We start from the raw sequence: 19,471 nt of genomic DNA, 5'->3' as shown, positions 1-19,471 counted from the left end.
CAGAGAGAGAGAGAGAGAGAGAGAGAGAGACTAGGACTAGTTTTTAATTGTTGAGAAGAACAGGTCTGCAGAAGCAAGAACAAGAGTCAGGAAACCCAGGTGTGATATTGTTCTTGCCAATGTCTAGCCATTTGATCTGTTTATTTCCACTTGTGATCCTTGTCTCTCATGTGTGTAGTTTGGGACAAGAAAAGATTGAGCCATTATGTCCTATTGAGACACTGGCAGCTAAGTTCCATTGAGTGACCACATAATTGGTTCTAGTTCATGGCAGAAGGAACATAATAAAAGCAAGGAAACACGTGCATGCATGAGCTATCTTCATGGTTCTGCACAGCCACCAAGGTAAATATACGCATATCCATGATTACATCCATGATATTCCTCACCCCACCTTACGGGAGTAGCTAACGATACTCTCTGCTCCTCCTGTTACAGCTTAACAGGTACTTTGGAAATAATGTGAGAATATATATTCACCTCCATTGCTCTTACTGTACTTCCAAGCCTGAGTGGAGGTAATTAGAGCATTGTTCAGGTTGGGAAACATGCAGAAGCCCACCTTGCAGGAGGCAGTCACCACCAATGCCCTGCAGGACAAAGAAACAATACTGCAGGAAGGAACTAAGTATTTTCATACACACACACAGAGCTCTGCCCCACCCCAATATGCCAACTTGGATAGACCTCAAACTGGTGTAAACAGAAAATGTATTATCAGAAACAGTGGTGAATTATGGTTAACATGTTTGTTAAATCAGGCAATCTTTTGAGGCACTACCAAAGTTTAAAGCACCTGAAGGGCAATTCAAACACTGTTACCATATTCTAAACTGAAACGTTTTCTGTAGAAAGAAGCCACTTGTCTTAAAGAGAAAAAAAAAAAATGTATTTTTTTTTTTTTTGTATAAGAAACAAGCTTATTCTGCTGTATCTAACGTGACATGTCTTTAAGAAACATCTCAGTATTGAGGCTGTAACATTTTATTTCCACAGGGAAGTTTAAGTGCTTGTTTAAAGTAAGTATAGAAACAATACCATTATTTTTCACCTTGATCCTGAATTTACTACTAAACAAAACATTTATTCCTATGAATAGTCCTAGGAAATTTAAATTTATACCACTTCCATGTGAATTACTCTTCACTTCACTTTTTTTTTTTTCTTTTTAGTAAGAAACTTAAGGAAAATTAAGGAAATGTAATTTTAAGGAAATAAGGAAATTAAGGAAAATTAATGAATTAAGGAAAATTAATGAATTAAGGAAAATTAAGGAAAATTAAGGAATTTTAATACGGAAATTTTCAGTGAGACCACTGCCACCACTAACCAGTACATTTGCCATCAAATCTTTACAATAGCCAATAAGCACAAATTTGTTTGCTGGTATGACTGAAATAGCCGACAAACTATATTAAAAATCATAAAAGTTAGTTTCCTATTAAATTTGTATTAGATTTTGGCCACAGGGCTGTGGCACAACAATGACAAAATAATGTTGTGCCTGTCTTTCCTGGAAGAAAAATATTTATCTTAGGGCAAGGACTCTGGTATTTAAGTTCCAACCATTCACCCTGGAATTTGGTTCAGCAGATCTGTACATCAGTAAAATTTTTATATCTCTTGATGATGACATGAAAGTCCAAATTTGAGTTGAAGACCTGTTCTCTCCAGTCCTCTGCTTTATTCTGTTCTTTGAACTGATCTGCTGACGTGTTTGTTTGTTTGTTTGTTGTTTTTAATTAAAATTCTGTTTCATAGAAAGGAAAAAAAAAAATAGAAATTGCTGTCTGAAATTAATGCCTAAAAAGGCAAAAACTACTATAACAAAGGTAGTATAGTAGTATGTTAGAGTCCTGTTAAATAATGACTTTAGAAGCCTAGATTTCAGCTTAAGATTTGTGCCCAAATACAGACAGTGAGATTTGACTGAGTTAAATATTTATTTTTCTACCTTCAGCTACAGTATGTAGCAAAGATGTTACTTGCTGCACATTTCTGCAGAAACATGATGAAAATAAGCTTCTCGTACATTTTTGTTATGCCCTTGTATATTCTTGAATGGTCAGAAAGCAGTGGTCATGGTTTCATCTTTAAAAACAAGCAGTACATCAAACATGGTAAATAACACTTCCCTATTGAAAGGTAAAACATGGAAGGGAAACCAACACGTGAGAGTACAACTTCAGCATGTACCACTAGGATATTAATAGTTTCAAGACAAAATCAAGATTTTGGTATTGTTTAATTATTATTTATTATCCTCACTCTTTCCTAAAAACAATCTAGGATTCTGCTTTAAATTTAATTTTGAGTAACTTTTAAATATTTATTTTAAAATGTGCTATAACATCAAGAAAGAATATGTTTACTTTTCAGGAACAAAATCCTTAAAATTCTGATTTTTTTTTAATTAAATTTAACACAGGAACACTAAAGCAACCAATAAATAGTAACAAGTTCAAAAGCTTTGTTCAGTACTAAGAAATGAAGTAGTGTAAGAAAAATATTATTTTATGGATGGCTTGTTTTTAAGGAAGTTATTATATAAACAATATTCAAACAAAATCACTTTTATGAGAAAGATTTTTATTTTCTGTGATTAGGAAAAAATGTTGCCAGTTCTAGCCTGCTGAGCCAAAAAAAAAAAAGGACAGGAAAAGAGATCTCAGTATTAAATAACAGAGAAATAATGGTGACTAATAAGACAAAGAGTATACAGTTATTAAGCAGAAACTGTGGTCATAATGAGATTTCCTTCCAAAGATAAATTTGAAAAAAAATGACAGCATACAGACCTCTCCTGTTCTTTACTTTCCTATCCTCTCTTTTATTCTCTCATAAGTTTCTCATTCCCTTCCCTTCCCTTCCCTTCCCTTCCCTTCCCTTCCCTTCCCTTCCCTTCCCTTCCCTTCCCTTCCCGCAGAGACCTACAAAATAGAATCCTTTCTTTTTCATGATAAAGTCAAAACACACTATATTTTGAATAACAACATTTGAAATCCTCAAATGTTCTAAGTGGTGCCTACTGTAGGAGTTTAAACAGAATGCCTACGGCAAATCAATATTCTCCTGCTTTATTCTGTAATACTTAGCCCTCTTGTGATTTGGCAAAGTTTAATATTGCCATTTCTCAGAAAGTGGTGAAATCTCTGAGACTGAGTATGGCTAAGAGGCTCCCACAACTTTGATTACCTGTACTTAAAAACAAAACTAAAAAAAAAGCCCTATAACACAATTCTTAAAACATTTTATTCTAAAGCTTATACTGAATAAGAAATCCACATGACCTTATTTATTATGAAGAGGACCTCAGGAAGAATTTGTAAAGATGGCTCTCCAACTGTAAACATCCATTCTGAATTTATCTGCAGGTATGTTCACTTTTATATTTTGTGTTAATACATGCATTATTGATTGCATTCATTACTAAACAATGGCTCATATCTTCAGTACAAAACAGATCCCTTAAAATTTTCATGAAACTGAAATATTTCAGCTGCTGTTTTGGAGAAAAATGTGACTAGACCATTTTCACCTTCTCTATGTCTAGTTTAGCAACTTGATTTAGAATTTATTTTTTTCTCTTGAAAAAGTGAAAGGAGAAAGCTCAAGGCTCTCTAAAAGAGGATCCCAAGAGAATTGTCTCTCCCATTCCACTAAGTATAAAAGTTAAATTCTTCTACCTCTTTCCCTTTCTGTTTGCTTTTTTACATATCTGGCTCTACACACATACAGATGTCACCCGCCATCTCCAGGGCTAATAATAATGTTGACAGGTAGGAATGTCTTTCCTGAAACAGGTCATTATGGACCATCAGGCTGTAGCAACAGGCTGAGGCAATTATGGTGAATAACAGCATAAGCGACGAGTTGCTTCCTGACTGAGACAGCCTGTTGGTCTGTTTTCTTTCTTTTTTTTTTTTTTTTCCCAGTAATATTAGCTCTGACCATTAGATTTCCACGTACAGCACCTAACAGAGAAGTGGAGCATGTTTCTCTTCTCTGGAGGCAACTGAGACTGAAGTAAAGCAGCCTCTGCTTCTTAACACATAAAGTTCCTGTAATTCATACTACAAGAACCAACAGAGAGAACACATTGGTTTGAGAATTCATCGGATATTAGGGAAGAGATCAACTACAGAGAGGCTAGTAAAGAAGGATGAGCCAAGCCTCTTCTAACTCTCAGACATTTGGGTTGGAGCTTGAAGAAAGAACACAACAAAAACATATTTTGCCTTCTCCTGAATAGCTGAAGCTGTACCTGGAAGATGGCTATTGTCCCAGTTTAGGCTGGGAGGACTTGATAGTACAAAGGCTTGCAGAAAATTGGTTCTTAGCTACACCCAATTTGAATTAACATAGACTCAGAGAAAAAAAAAAATGGGGACCCTGATCCCAGGAACCATGATTAATTTAGTGGAGTTCATTTCCTATAGCAGCCTAGGTGGAAATTGCTCTGTCCTAGAAACAAAATTCCTTACTGCAGCAGTCAAGAACTTCAGCCAATTGTCTTGTGACAACACTTCACATAACATTAGACAACTTTTTATGTTATTCTGTTACATATTTCAAATTTTGAGAAGCTGAAGACTTCAGGCGTTTTATCCTGAGACTGTATTGAATGGGAAAAACTGAACACAAAAATATCCAGGAAAGTCTTTTTCCTGGATAAAAAAGAGAAGGAGGTGACTGTAGTAGCAAAGGCACTTTTTGCTGTACCATATATCTATGCAGGAGTTTGTCAGAAAGAAAGGAACATGAAAAATCAGGAAGTGATTATTGGCCTTATCAATTGTACAAACACACCAGAGAACTTTTGAGGTCCTGATGGAACTCTTATTTCCCATCTCCTTTCTCTGTTAAAAGACAAAGTTCAAAGGAAACTCTCAGTTTCCAACATAGCTGTCTTGCTGAATACTTAAAATTTTCATGTTTTATTATGGAGTTTCCCACAAGTGGTTTAATTGCCTGTTTCCATCTACTCCTCTCCTTACAGAACCTTAGTTATCTCAAATAAAAGATGCAATAGAATTAATCATGTATTGTTTTAAATAATATCTTAACAAGGAACAAGGTCTATTTTCAGTTGCTCCAACTGAATATCTCGCTCTCCTTCAGGACATTCTTCTCAATATGATTTTTACTCTTAAACAAAACAAATTCAACAAAATGCTGTGTCAAAAGATTTTGAGAGGCTCCAGAGCTCTGAAGGTTTGTGTGTGTCATGGGTAGGTACATGCATGTTATCATTTTCCTGAAAAGTTGAGACAAGTGGAAGCCATTCCTTAACATACTGTGCTCCTTGCATTGTAGAGGTAGCACTTTTTTTCTGGTTTCACCTCTATGTAGTTTTCCTTCACTTTAAGAAAAAAAAAAAGGGGGCGGGGGGGGGGGAGGCGGAACAGCAGGAAGAAAATCCATGTTTAGTTATAGGAAAATATATTTCATAATGAGCAAAAATTAAGATTCCTGACTCGCACATAAATGTTGTGGTTTCTCCTGCAGTTTTTTGCCCCATCTGGGTCTCAGATGTGTCTCTTTCTTTAGGTATGGTACAGTCACTTAACCTCAGGTGTCTACAGCCTGTCATGACAAGAAAAGATAAAATTGGTGCCAGTTTTGCCTTCATAAATCTGACTAAAAACTACTGTTCTCCAGTAACTCCTGTACCAACACAGCAGCTGATCCATAACAACATTGTGACTTGGAGCCTCCAAAATTTGAATAAATTCCCTAGAGAAGGGTAAGAGCTATTGCTGTTGTGCTGAGGTTAGCCATAACCTCTTACTAACCAAACTCCTACATGACACCCACCCTAACAAACATTGTTTATCAGGCATCCCACATCCATCTGGCTTCTAGGGAAAACTAAGGAATGGAATTACAAGCTCCGCCCACCCCCCACCACCACTCCAAAAATAGTGTATTGTGATATAGATATCTCAGTTTTCACAAATACAACCAGACAAATATAAATGTTTACCTAGAGTAATCAATCATCTTTTCAATGTCAACATTAAAACATCCCTGATATATTGGTTAACCTCATTATAATATTAATTAGATCTAATATAAAGAAAGATCTTAAACGGTTAAAACATGGAGTCAAATTCAGAATTCAGCTGTGATACTTCATATTTTCTGTATTTCCCAGATCCTTAAATAAAATCTTTATATTTCATTCTTTATATCAATCTTTAATTTGTTTTTGTTTTCAAAACCCAAAGGAGAAAATAAACATGTTAAATAATTCTCTTGTTCAAATAATCTGTTTAGCTGGCTAACAACATTTTAAACAATTGTTTCAGCAGTAAAAGAGTGCAAGATGTAAAAGAAAAGGAACTGCTGTGAAAAAACGCAATGCATTGAAATGAAAGAGTGCGAAGTTAAATTATGCAGCTGTGAAGCTAAACTCTGTACAAGCAGTGGAAGGTGGTTTTTTTTTTTTTTTTTTTTTTCTTCCCTAGCAATCCTGTGGAAACGGAACCAGATTTACAAAGATTAAAATCTTACATTTATTTATTTATTTATAAACTGAGTTTCTACTTTCTGAGATAAGAGGCAAGCATCTAGGATGTTCCCTGCTATTAATTCCCAGGCTACATCTGAAAGAATTGTCCTTTGTGGACACACGACTAAATCCTGTTTCCTTTGCAAATCAAAAAAATAATCCTTTTTCTATGAGATGTAGGTATGGCCATAATTCTATGTTTATCTCTTATTGTCCATGACACTTTGTTTTGCCTATGATACACTTTCTCTGTCAGACTGTGAGAGATGGAACAACATATAAAGGAATTCCAAGATTGTCAGGATGGAAAAAGAGAATGATACTACACTAATCTTTTAATTACCCTTTTTCCAATCTGTGTTTGAGATTCTTTCATCATCAATTTTATTCATGCCTGAAACTAAAACCACCTTTTATTGTTAAATTACATTTCATCACCCAAACTATTCTTTTTTTTTCTTTTTTTTTTTTTTTCTGAATTCTAAGAGACACTTTCCATAGTTAATTCAGCAGTTACTTATGGAGCTGTCTCTGAAGTCCCATTTTTCACAAGAAAGTACATTCCTGTTTTACAACTGATAAAACATGTCCGTTGGATGGAGTACTGTGCAGGTATTCACAAACACATCAAGCCATGAAAAACTAATCTTGTTCATTTTCAAAATCCTAGAAACAACCTAAGAAACATGCACTGAAAATGATTTACAAACATAATATTGAATTAGTATGCATCAACAGGATAGATTCACTTCTAACCTGTGTTTCACCCAGAATAATGCTATTTCTTAAATATATTATTTTCTTGGGGAAAACCTTGTTTATATTTTTCTCTTGCTTTGAATAGTCTTCTGCTTGTTCATGTATGAAAGACAGTGTAGTTACGGGATATCCTCTGCCTTCCCTGTATGGTTTCCTTTTTCCTCTCTCCAGTCCTTATATTTTTTCTTTATCTATCCCTATGTCTGTAATCTCACAATATATCTGAAATACATTTCCTTCTTTTCCTTTGAATTCTACCTTCAGATAAAGATTCCCCACTTTTCTGAAACTGTTTAAAATGATCCACCCCAGTAAATATCTCAAGCTATCTCAAGCCAGCAGTGATTTTTATCAAAATGAATCATCCTTTGGTTGTTATAAGACCCAATCCTGTCTACCACATCATAGAATTAAGTTAATAACAAGAGTCTATGTGTTTTCATCTTTTATACTGCTCTATTTATATTTATATATCTATATTTATATATATCTATATTTATATATTTATATATATATTTAGTTTTATACTCACTCTAGTATGAAAATAAGAAATGTCAATAAGCTTAAATTAATTAATTTATTTTTTTTCAAATAGATCTGTGCAGTGCTGGAAATTGGTACAGTTAGCAGGAAAAGTGGGAGTCCACGGGGTAGGTAAGAGAAGAGGAATCTGTCTTTAATCTTATTTTGGACTAAACAATAGGTGAAGAGGACATAGAGCCTCTCATAACTCTTTCTCTCTTGCACAAATGGAGCAATGACACGGGCAGCCTCACTATGCCAAGCACTCCAGCAAAGCTCCTCGGCACACACTCAGATCTAGTTTCTGAGGCAGATGAAAGCTACATCTGTCTCCTGAACTTTGCTGGATCATAAACAAAATATCCAGCTCCTTCAAGCAATTACTGAAACATTAAGTATATTTTGGAAAATGTTTGAAAGGAATCTCAGAAAACTTTAAAAAGTGGATTAGTAAAGCAGTAAATGCTTGCATGTTTAATCATTTTTTTTTTGGTACAGAAGCCTAAGAGTGAAATTATGGTCACCTATACCTTTAATATCCATATCTGAATCTGCATTTTGACATTTTTCCTTGATACATGTCTATTCTAAACCTGCCTAGAGGAAAAGAGAAAAACATAAATGGAAGAACAAGACTGGGGAAAAAAAAAAAAAAAGTCATGCATAATTCTGCAAACTATTCTCCACGCTTGGCACTAGTTTTAAGCAAAGGTGTCAGTTCTCATTTCTTATAAATCGGTTCACCTATTCCTGCTTGGGAGGTAACTGCTCAGAGTTCTCATGTGGCTGCTCTCCTAGGAGAATCCAGTTTCTCAGTTTCAACATGCCCAAGGCGTCTGCTTTCCTTACCAACAAGACACAATCTCTGTCACTGACCTCAGAGGAATTATCAGTACATTTGACAACAGTGATGTTCAACACTGAATATAGCTATCATATCACTAAAAATAACATGGCAGCTTACCAGAAAATTTGAGAAAGAAGGACTTTGAAAGCTTTCATTTATGTGAAAAAATATATATATAATTATTTTAATATGATTACCATTTTAAGAGATGTTTTTTTTTTTTAAGACAGAAAATGGCCAGTTGGTCACAGTGAACTCTGCTTGGGGATGTCAAGAAAATACTGCAGAAATGATTGCTGGCAGTGCTTTACATCAATTACAGACAAACTAGTAAAGAATTTGAAACTGTTGTTCAGAAAAGAAAAAAAAAAAAGTTGATCTCAGCAAGAAATGACATTTTGAATAACATACATATTTTTTTTTCTATTCTGAAAAAACTTTCAGAGATTTCTGTACTAGACTTATTTTAATGACATTTCCCTCTTTGAAGATTGTGCTGCAGGCTTCAACAATCCTAGGAACTAGGCTCTGGATCATTTTAAGTTATATTAAAACTATGACAATCAAATTGAAGCATAGACAAATATCTGCAAATATTCATTGTGCTGTTAGGGTTCTTTTGAATGTTTACTAAAAACAAAAATCCAATGCTAATATTACAGAACACAAACCATGTGTTTTCTGTACATATCTCTATTTTAATAAAATAACTGGTAAGAAAAGTGTAAAACAGGTTAAAACAAACAAACAAAACCATTATTTTAAAGAATATATAAGTCCAAATCTTAGCTCAGCAATAGACTGCCAGATGACTTTCATATAACAAGCCACTTGTTTTTCTTTTTGAGTGTATCAAATATACAAACAAGTTGAACGTCTGTGTTTGACACTTTAAGAACTAAGAATAATGTTTTCAAAAATACTTATTGTCTTAGAAGCCCAAATTCCACTTTCACAAGTCTGAAAATGGTAATATTTCACATTTGAGCAAAATGTCTGCTGAAATTTCTTTTAAATGATGCTGGTGCCACTGAGCTATCTTCATGCTCAGGAAATAGTAATGGCCTGTATAGAGTCTGTTGAAGTCAACAGCTTTCTCCTTAATTTTTTATAGTGAGCACTGCTGCTTCGTATTACTAAAGGCTGATTTGGCCTTTTCTTGGGAGCCCGAGGAGACACTTTTTTTTTTTTGGTCATTTTTTAGTGACACTCATGAAAACAGTTAATATTATATATAATTCATAACATAATTATTCAACATAATTATTGGCAGGAGCCAATGAGATGATTGATATCTTCGGTAAGTTGTCTGAATGTTTACTGGATGTAAGAAAAAATCCCGTCTGGAAATTTCAAGTTAATTTGCAGGAACCAGATATCTCTTTCAATTCTTGGAGGCTAAAATTTTATAATACAAACAAACAAACAAATAAATAAATAAAATAATAATAATAATAAATACTATAGCGATGGACAGGCGCTAAAGATATGTATATATATTTTCTCCCTGAAGTCATAAAACAGCAATAGTAGCAGCACAAGTTACCATGGGTGTTTACATTACAGATTGCAGTAGAATATTGAAAGACCACCACCAAGGGACAATGACTGTACAGTGTAAGGTTCTGCATAGAAGGCTGAGTGCCAGAATATGTTTAGACATGGCAGAAGAAGCCTGGACATACGAATAATTTCCACTAATTCTTAGAAGAAGAAAGACCAAATTCTTAGGGATAGTTAAGTGCCTGCCTTTGATTCTATTTCTTGAATATTTATAATAACAATAATAACAATATTAGAAACTTGTCATTATATTTCCATAAATGCATCCTTTTCCTTGCACTTTTCAGCAGTTTCAAATTCTTCAGCTCGGTAGCACAAGGGATGAGATACTGTAGGCAAAGCATCTGAAGAATGTTGTCTGTTTGAAAGCAGACAGACTACAAAGACAGAGAACAATTTACTATTTCTCTTCTGACCTATATACTTAGTACAGTGTCTATAAAACAAAAGACAGTACAAGATTTAGGATGCATCAAATATTTTCCTAAGTTCCTCTACCACAGTGAATGTACATATAAGTTTACTGTCTCTTAAATTATTACACCTTGAAAATTACCTCACTGAAAAACAAGTTAAAATAAATATTTATTTTTTTTTCAGTGTTTTCCCCAAACAGAAGGCAGTATATAGTCCATCTGCTTTATAGTTTAGGTTTTAGTATATGTTCTATTGTTTACTGTGTAACACTTGTGCAGAAGGCCAGCACTATCAGTAGTAGAGTACAAATGTTTATGTATATGTACATTCAGGAAAGACAGGTGTCATACTTTTATTTATTTGTCTCCAGAATCATTGAAGTATGGTCCTAAAGAAATGAAAGATTATATTCAAAATATAATCATTTTCTCGCATTTTTTTCACTAAAGAAAATGAGAGCAATTTTGGTATAGACATTTAAAATTATGAACTTGGATCTGTATAATCCTATTTCAGAGAAATGGGGTAAACTTCCTTAGGATCCTTTCCAAGTCTATGTTTGTTTGTTTGTTTGTTTTTGTAGATGTTTAGCTCATAGAACTTCCATACGGTTGCAGAGATGCCAGAGTGGGTTTTTTTTGTTTGTTTGTTTGTTTGTTTTTGTGCTGCCTTTATTGCCTTTATAATATCTGTAAAGTTTTAGATATCATAACAGGAAGACTGCAAATGTAACTGAAGACTAAATGCATACTAAAAATTCCTGTGATGTATTTTCTTCTGCTATGTATGATTTTTAAAATATTTATTAATAGAAGGGTCACCAAGAGAAAAAGCCAGTGGCCTCCTATGGGGGGAGAGAGAGAGAGAGAGAGAGAGAGAGAGAGAGAGAGGGAGGGAGAGGGAGAGGGAGAGGGAGAGAGAGAGAGAGAGAAGAAGGAAGGAAGGAAGGAAGGAGAAGGAAGGAAGGAAGGAAAGAAGGAAGGAAGGAAGGAAGGAAGGAAGGAAGGAAGGGAGGGAGGGAGGGAGGGAGGGAGGGAGGGAGGGAGGGAGGAAGGAAGGAAGGAAGGAAGGAAGGAAGGAAGGAAGGAGAAGGAAGGAAGGAAGGAAAGAAGGAAGGAAGGAAGGAAGGAAGGAAGGAAGGAAGGGAGGGAGGGAGGGAGGGAGGGAGGGAGGAAGGAAGGAAGGAAGGAAGGAAGGAAGGAAGGAAGGAAGGAAGGAAGGAAGGAAGGAAGGAAGGAAGGAAGGAAGGAAGGAAGGAAGGAAGGAAGGAAGGAAGGAAGGAAGGAGGGAAGGAAAAGAGAGAGAGAGAGAAAGAGAGAGAGAGAGAAAGAAAGGAAGAAGGAAGGAAGGAAGGAAGGAAGGAAGGAAGGAAGGAAGGAAGGAAGGAAGGAAGGAAGGAAGGAAGAAAGAAAGAAAGAAAGAAAGAAAGAAAGAAAGAAAGAAAGAAAGAAAGAAAGAAAGAAAGATGTCTGTGAAAGGGATGAACTCCTTTAAGGATTTTAGTACAACACAGGATATTTTGTGGTCTATCATTCCTCAAGAATATTAAAGTTTGTAAGCAATCTGATAAAAAGAAAATGAGTATAAGGGAGTGAAATCAATCAAATTTTTACCTTTGGGCCACAAGGAAATTCCCGAGCAACGCACCTGCCATTTTTGAACAAACAGTTGAAAACTTGCCAGCACGTATCTTTTTTTCCCCACATTCTTCCAAATTTCCTCTCTCCCCAGCCAGTCTTTCTCCCTCTTGCACACATGCAAAAGAATCAGAAATCCCATCTCATGCCTTGCTTCGACAAGCCACAGAAGTTTTGATTCTACTTTGATACAGGTGTGATTCAGAACTCTACCTGCTAGAAATAGTAGGAAAGCTTTGATAGAATAGTCAATTTAGGGCCCCATATTTTCATTTGTTCAGCTGATTAGCAACAGTAAAGAAGGAGATTCCAAGTTGCTAACACTGAACTACTTTAGTTTTTGAGCCTTACAGTTAAAGTCAACAGAAATATTGAAGGAGTTAAATGTTTCTCAGCTGATCAATAAATAAATAAATAAATAAAATAAAATATTTTTAAAAATTATTAACCTATCTGATGTTATGCTGACACAAATGTCAGGTGAGTTTCTTCATGGAGTCCTTCCTAAACCATTCAATATTTTTATTAGCCATGGTGTGGGATATATCAAAATACATGCTAAACCAAACTTATTTTAAGCTGCAAGAAAAAAATAAAATATTTAGAGTGTACACATAGAGGCAACTTCTTAATAATTTTTAACTAGAATTAATAAAATATTAATAACTAATTTAATAGCTATATTAATAACTAATTAATTGCTAGAAGGAACAAAAAATCCTCCCCAATAGGGACAAGGTGTAACTGATGTTTAAAAGCATGAGAATAATCATGTGTTCAAACATAGAAGGCAAGGCAAGTAATGAGAAGGACAGGAGTTTGTGATGGATGACAAAGCTTTTGTGACTCAAAAAAGTAACATTTTCATACCAAAAAAAAAAAAGGGGGGGGGGGGGGGAGGGGAGAAAGAAAATGAATGGTAAAGGGTATTAAACTGTATCAAGAATGATAGATCTAAAACCAAGTGAGTTAATTTCCCTGTGCTACTTATTGTTTATTAAACAGCAGTTGGAGTCCTACCCTGGTTTAAGCATTACATTTGACAAATAACAGACAAATTAGAGAGTTCAGAGAAAAACGTCATCAACAACAACAAAGTTTAAGCATTTACAAAACCAGTCCCGCAAGAAACCATCTAGGAAATAAAGACCGAGGGGAGGTATGGTGACTAACAAAATATGCTGGGAGATGCTTCTTTCTTAGTCTCCATTGACTGAGAACTATTAGGTTTATTGGGAAGTTAGAGAAAGGGAAATATGTTAAATAAGACCTAAATCTTTATAAGAACAGTCTAAGCTTTAGTGAATAAATTGCAGAGGGAGATTGTTCGATCACCTTCATTGGAGCTCTTCAAGACTAAATAGTTAACATCAATCAGTGAGTTTTAGGGATAGTCCAGAGTTTTGCCGTGCTGTAGGGAATGGATTTGTTGGTTTAAGAAGTCCCTCATGAGTCGTGTTTCTCATCTCTCTTAATGTGGTTATGGATATGCAAATACACACCTAAATACTTCACAGCTATGTATGGGGGAGGACATATGAGTGATAATCTGTCCGTTATGACACATAAACACTATCCAAAATCTCCTCATAAGAGAAGACAGGATAAAAGTCATAATATGGATGGGACATTTATTATAGAGAATGGATTTTCTTCTTTCACTGCTCTGCAGGCTGAAATGACAGCTGTTCAGTGTTGAAACTAGACATGAGCTCTAAACTACCATTCTGACTTTGAACAGCTTTTGCAGATCTGAATTTTACAGGCTGCATCTACATTAAAACTCATTGGAGAGCTACACGTAATGACTAATAACTCTTAGAGAGTTTGGGATACTATAAGCGTGACAGAGGCTCTTCTGATGCATCAGTGAAAGAGCAGGACCACTGCCACCTCCTCTAAGACTGCTTTAATTTGGTTACTATACTTGTTCTTTTCCATAGTCTGGGCAAAGTCCTCACTACAGAAAAGGAAGATTTTTATTTTTATTTTTTATTTTTTATTTTATTTTATTTTGTTTTATTTTGTTTTGTTTATTTTCCCCCCCAAGTCATTGCTGCCAAAAGAATGAGTTAGCTGCCTAAGCAAGTGGTATCTCAGGGCACGCAATTATTCTGCTGAGGAGTAATCCTACTGACAGGAAGAAAGATAAGATTGACAGATGGGTGTTAAACACAGTGGTTTTCACTCTAAAACTTTTGTCTCCAAAAACCAGAGAACCACAAAATGTTTGGAGAGCACAAAATAGTGAAGATGTATTCTACAAATACCAGATATCCTACTCTTTTATAAATATCTGCTCTTGGCCTAAATCAGAGACAGACAAGATATTTAAGGTAATTCAGTATGGTCACCTTTTCTAGTTGTCATCTCCTACTGGTCAGACTTACAAAATCTGATTGATTTTAACTATTCTTACTGCTTTCTAAATAGATAGAATAAACAAAATCTGCTTAAAATAGTAAATAAGTGTTGAAAAACTGAGAAAACAGCAATGACATTTTATTTACAAAAATAATCTGGGAAGAAGAAATGGGCAAGAAATAGAAACAACAGGCTTTTAAAGTCTTTCCCGGTTCTTTACACAATATATCCTTTTGCAGATGTGGCCATTTTTCCATTCCATAAGCATTCCAGATTCAGAAGATGGGGAGGAGGAAAATGTTAACAAGATATAATACACATCTAAATTTATATACTCAGTTTTGTTTTGTTGTTTTGATACCAACAAAACTGCCCATCTCTCTAATACGCTTAAGACTACATATAGTTTCTGATCTAAATAATTTCATCACCTTTATCCTATACTCATTGTGGCAAAGCCAACTATGTATTTCCTCATTTTATATAAGACAGTTCAACAGAAATCTACTCCCTTTCTAAGTATAGAGAGATGTGAACCACTATAACATATACCATAAAATATTGCCTTCAGAAATTTCCTTTTTCCCAGTAATTCTCAGTACTGCCATTATGTGAAACACCATAAGTCCTTGTTAATTCAATAAGACCTTAAAGAACTATCATTTAATAAAGGACTTTATGTTTAGGCAAGATCTTGACTGTTAGTTTGCAAAACACTGCAAAAGAGCTGGACAAGTTTTTCTAATATACAGTACTTGCTGGTGTCATCTAACTATGGGTGGGAAAGGAGGAAAGCTGTAAGCAAATTCTACCTTCGCAATTCAAATCATGTTAAAAGCTTTCCAGTTGTCAGAAGACCCCACACACCTAACAGGGCTATGGTCAGTTTGCTCTATGCATTGTATAGACTAATGCATTGGTCAGAGTGTGTAGAAGTAAAATCCAATGGATGAGCTAATGAAGTGCTTGTTTGTTTGTTTATTTGTTTGTTTGTTTGTTTGTTGTTGTTTCAGGTTACTGAAGCAATCTTTTTCCTTTTTTACCATCTGCAGTGATGCTGAATTAAGTTCTGGTAACTCTTACTCTAGATACCAAGGGCAGCTTCTGCAACTAGTGTTACCTACAAGAAGTTTCCCTCTTTACCCTATTCCTGTCAGCAACAAGCCTCCTGATACCTCACCTTCATGTGCAAAAGTAGCAAACAAATCCCTGTAGGTCTGTTATTGTTGCTTCATCAGCTGAAAGACAGGCCTTTCTGCCTAGTGATGGAGTCAGTTTCCTTGTCCTGTTTCTTTCTGGATACTGTGTCACCTTGGGGTACAACCAGGAACAGTGGGCTGGTGGGACTTGCTGTAGTTGCCTATAACACCTGATGAGGTCACTAAATTCTGCTGTGCTATTTAATAGTGCAGATGTTTACAAAATGCTCTGGTTATAGAGAGGTTTAGTGCCTACAGAAAAAAATAAAATAAAATAAAATAAAATAAAATAAAATAAAATAAAATAATAAAATAAAATAAAATAAAATAAAATAAAATAACATAAAATAAAATAAAATAAATAAAATAAAATAAAATAAAATAAAATAAAATAAAATAAAATAAAATAAAATAAAATAACCCGTTTCTATGCCCTTATCAATACTGAGAAAGATGCCTTTAAATATTCCCATTCCCTGCAGATATCTGTACATGGATTTGAAGATAATAAAGGTATAGCCTTTAAATGAAGTGTGCAAAGTCTAAATACATTGTTGAAAATTAAATTACAGTAAATTAACCACTAATTATACAAATAAAGGTAAAAAGGGGAACTCAAGCATGGCATTCACAATAAAGAGCAAACAGTCCAGCAATGCCATAGCAACCTTATCTGAGGATTTCTCCTGAGCCTCACACTTGGAAAAAAATGCACTACTGCCATAGTACATTGTGCCGGTGATCTGAGGAAAGGGATGGCTCCTACCATGGCCAGAAAGGAAACCAGAACTGATGGTTGTAAGGAGGAAAATGAAAATGGTACCTATGCTAGAACAGGATAACTGGTATGGTTTACATGCCTCGTCCAACATAGCACTGTAAACTTCCAGCAGAGATTGGAAGGAACTTCTCACAACATATTTCTCAGTGTTAAAAAGTAATGAAAAGCTTAGTGAAGGAAAAAAAAAAATTGCTCTAGTACGCTATGTTGTAATAACAACTAGTAATGAGTATAAGCTACAGACAAATAATAAAAGATGCAATGTAATTGACTGATGGAATGCAGACATATATATATATTTGTGTATAAATGTGTATGTATTTTTAATGTGTGTATATAAAATCTGTATGTATGTGTACGTATATATATATGCGTGTATGTATATAATATTTGCAGCTTACGATTACAATATAAAAATAGAAAACCTGACCATGCAGAAAAGCAAACGCTTTGAACTCATGAGAGACCCATGCTTCCAAGGACATTAATTCTGTCAGTGCAATGTGTTATGACTACAAACCAGGTAGTCTCATTGTTTCCAACCAGACTACCATTAAAACATATATAAAGGGCAAGTGTTGTAGATTTCAAAACCAGGGAAATAAGTCTTTATGCTCTAGTTACATAAGATAAGTTAAAACATTATACTCTTAGTATCACAGTGTTCTAACTTCAAAATTCATAAATAATGACATTGAGTCTATGGAGAAATGAAAGTTTAGTGACACTGGATAAATAGGAAATGAAGAAAGACTACATATTTTGACAGTTATGAAATGTAATCTATCTAGCTCCTGGGGTGACAATGCAGGTTATAGGGCAATAAAGACCTTGAGTAAGCAAATCAGGGGAATGGAACTACTGTGGAGGTTAAACCAGGCATCGAATTAAACCATATCATAGAATAAAAATTCCTTACTATCACATACACCAAGACAATCACAATTTCTTTAATATTATATTTATGTTTATATTAAAGATTTAAGATTAATATTATAAAAAGTACAGAAGAATAAGTTAACAATTTTGCATACAATTCTTCAGCTTTTTTTTTTTTTTTCTTAAAACCAGAGTCCTAATTTTGCCTCACTGCAGCTGTAGCTGATAATTAAGTTTCTGTTTGCTTTAGACAGTTAGGATCACAGAAACAAAGCTATGGTCAGTTTTATAATAAATAAATAAATAGGTAGCTAGATAGATAGATAGTATGAAGATAAAGGAATATATTCAATGTCCAGCTTTTTTTGTTGTTGTTGTTTTGTTTTCATAAATAGTGCAATATATGTGGCTTGCAAGGAGAGGTGAAAAGTTTTCCTTGTGATCTGGAATACTTACTGTTGAATGTGTTTTCTGAGACATTCATTCCAACCACATTCAAGCAGATTTCACATCTCCATAAATTTTATTCAAATGCACTATATAACAGAACAAGAGTCCGGCAGTGAAGAGTATGCTGTGTACATGTGCATGATGATTGAATTGTTGACCATTTCTTTTAGCAAAGAATGTCATTTGGAAGAGAAATTAGCAACAAAAAAATGATTCTGAAAATAAGCCAAATGCAGTGTAATCTATGTCTTCATCTGCTTCACTGTTTTGTTAATAATCTCATCTAACAAGAAAATAGATGCGTCAAAAAGTGTTTGTTTATGTTGCTATGGCTAATAATCTCCTATTTCAGGATGCAAGCAAGCCTTTTTCTCTTGACTATTAATGTCTGAATTAATCCTTTTGCTGTACAGCTCCATTTCATATTTGATTGACAATTCTGGTTACATCAGTGTTTCATATTGTATCATGTGTTTTCCGTGTAAAAATAGCTAACCAGTTGTATGTATCTGTTTTTTGCCAGCTAATCAAAGATGAGGCTGAGCAGTTAAAAATGTTTCCTTAATGTATTATATTACAGGGTGTTTTGGTTTGTTTGTTTGGTTGGTTGGTTTTGGTACTCTTAGTCTCCTCCTATTAATAATAATAATAAAAAATAAAATAGTACAATATATTTTACCAGTGTTGTTGCTTTAAAGGCTGTGTGATGAATCTCTCTTCTTTGCAATCAGCTCATTTCCATAATTCTACAAAACTGTAGCTAATTACTTTAGTCTTAAGGAATGTTAAGTAACAGTTCAAACTGGATATGTACAAAACTGAGTCCAGCTGATTTCAAGCATAAAAAGCAGTGGAAAGGAGTTCATAAATAGTTATTTGGTGTTGTGGTTTAACCCGGCTGGCAGCTAAACACCACACAGCCGTTCGCTCACCCTCCCCCCTCCCTCTCTGGGATGGGGGAGAGAAACGGGAAAGTGAAGCCTGTGAGTTGAGATAAAGACAGTTTATTAAGACAGGAAAATAATAATAACAATAATAATAATAATAGTGATAATGGTAATAGTATTAACAATAATAATGTGTAAGAAAACAAGTGATGCACAATGCAATTGCTCACCACCCGCTGACCGATGCCCAGCCTATTCCCGAGCAGCCGCCCCCCCACCCCGGCCAGCCACCCCTATATATTGTTTAGCATGACGTCAGATGGTATGGAATACCCCTTTGGCCAGTTTGGGTCAGCTGTCCTGGGTCTGTCCCCTCCCAGCTCCTGCTGCACCCCCAGCCTGCTCGCTGGCAGGACAGAGCAAGAAGCCGAAAAGTCCTTGGCCTGGTGTAAACACTGCTCTGCAACAATTAAAACATCAGCATGTTATCAGCGCTCTTCTCATCCTAATCCAAAACATAGCACCCTACCAGCTACTATGAGCTACTTAACTCTGTCCTAACTGGAACCAGGACATTTGGTCACTTAAGAAAGTATTAAATTAGTATATCATACAAATGCCTCTGTTTCTACTGCAGCCTTTTGACCAGACT

General features: G+C 34.9%; 1 long non-coding RNA gene across 3 annotated transcripts in view; it reads right to left on the bottom strand.

Annotated features, from left to right (window-relative positions):
- Positions 1–19,082, bottom strand: part of LOC310896282 — a 56,078-nt gene extending 36,996 nt beyond the window's left edge. For all 3 annotated transcript variants that reach the window (XR_014581341.1, XR_014581342.1, XR_014581343.1), the window contains exons 1-2: positions 19,050–19,082; positions 481–590 (exon numbers count right to left, since the gene is read on the bottom strand). This is a non-coding gene — a long non-coding RNA (uncharacterized lncRNA). The remainder of the gene's footprint in view (positions 1–480; positions 591–19,049) is intronic.
- Between the last annotated feature and the right edge of the window lie 389 nt (positions 19,083–19,471).

This window comes from Anser anser (assembly GCF_964211835.1).
Source record: "Anser anser genome assembly, chromosome: 3".
Lineage (NCBI taxonomy): Eukaryota > Metazoa > Chordata > Aves > Anseriformes > Anatidae > Anser > Anser anser.
The sequence above is the reverse complement of the archived record's forward strand: the minus strand, read 5'-3'. Positions and strand labels throughout refer to the sequence as shown.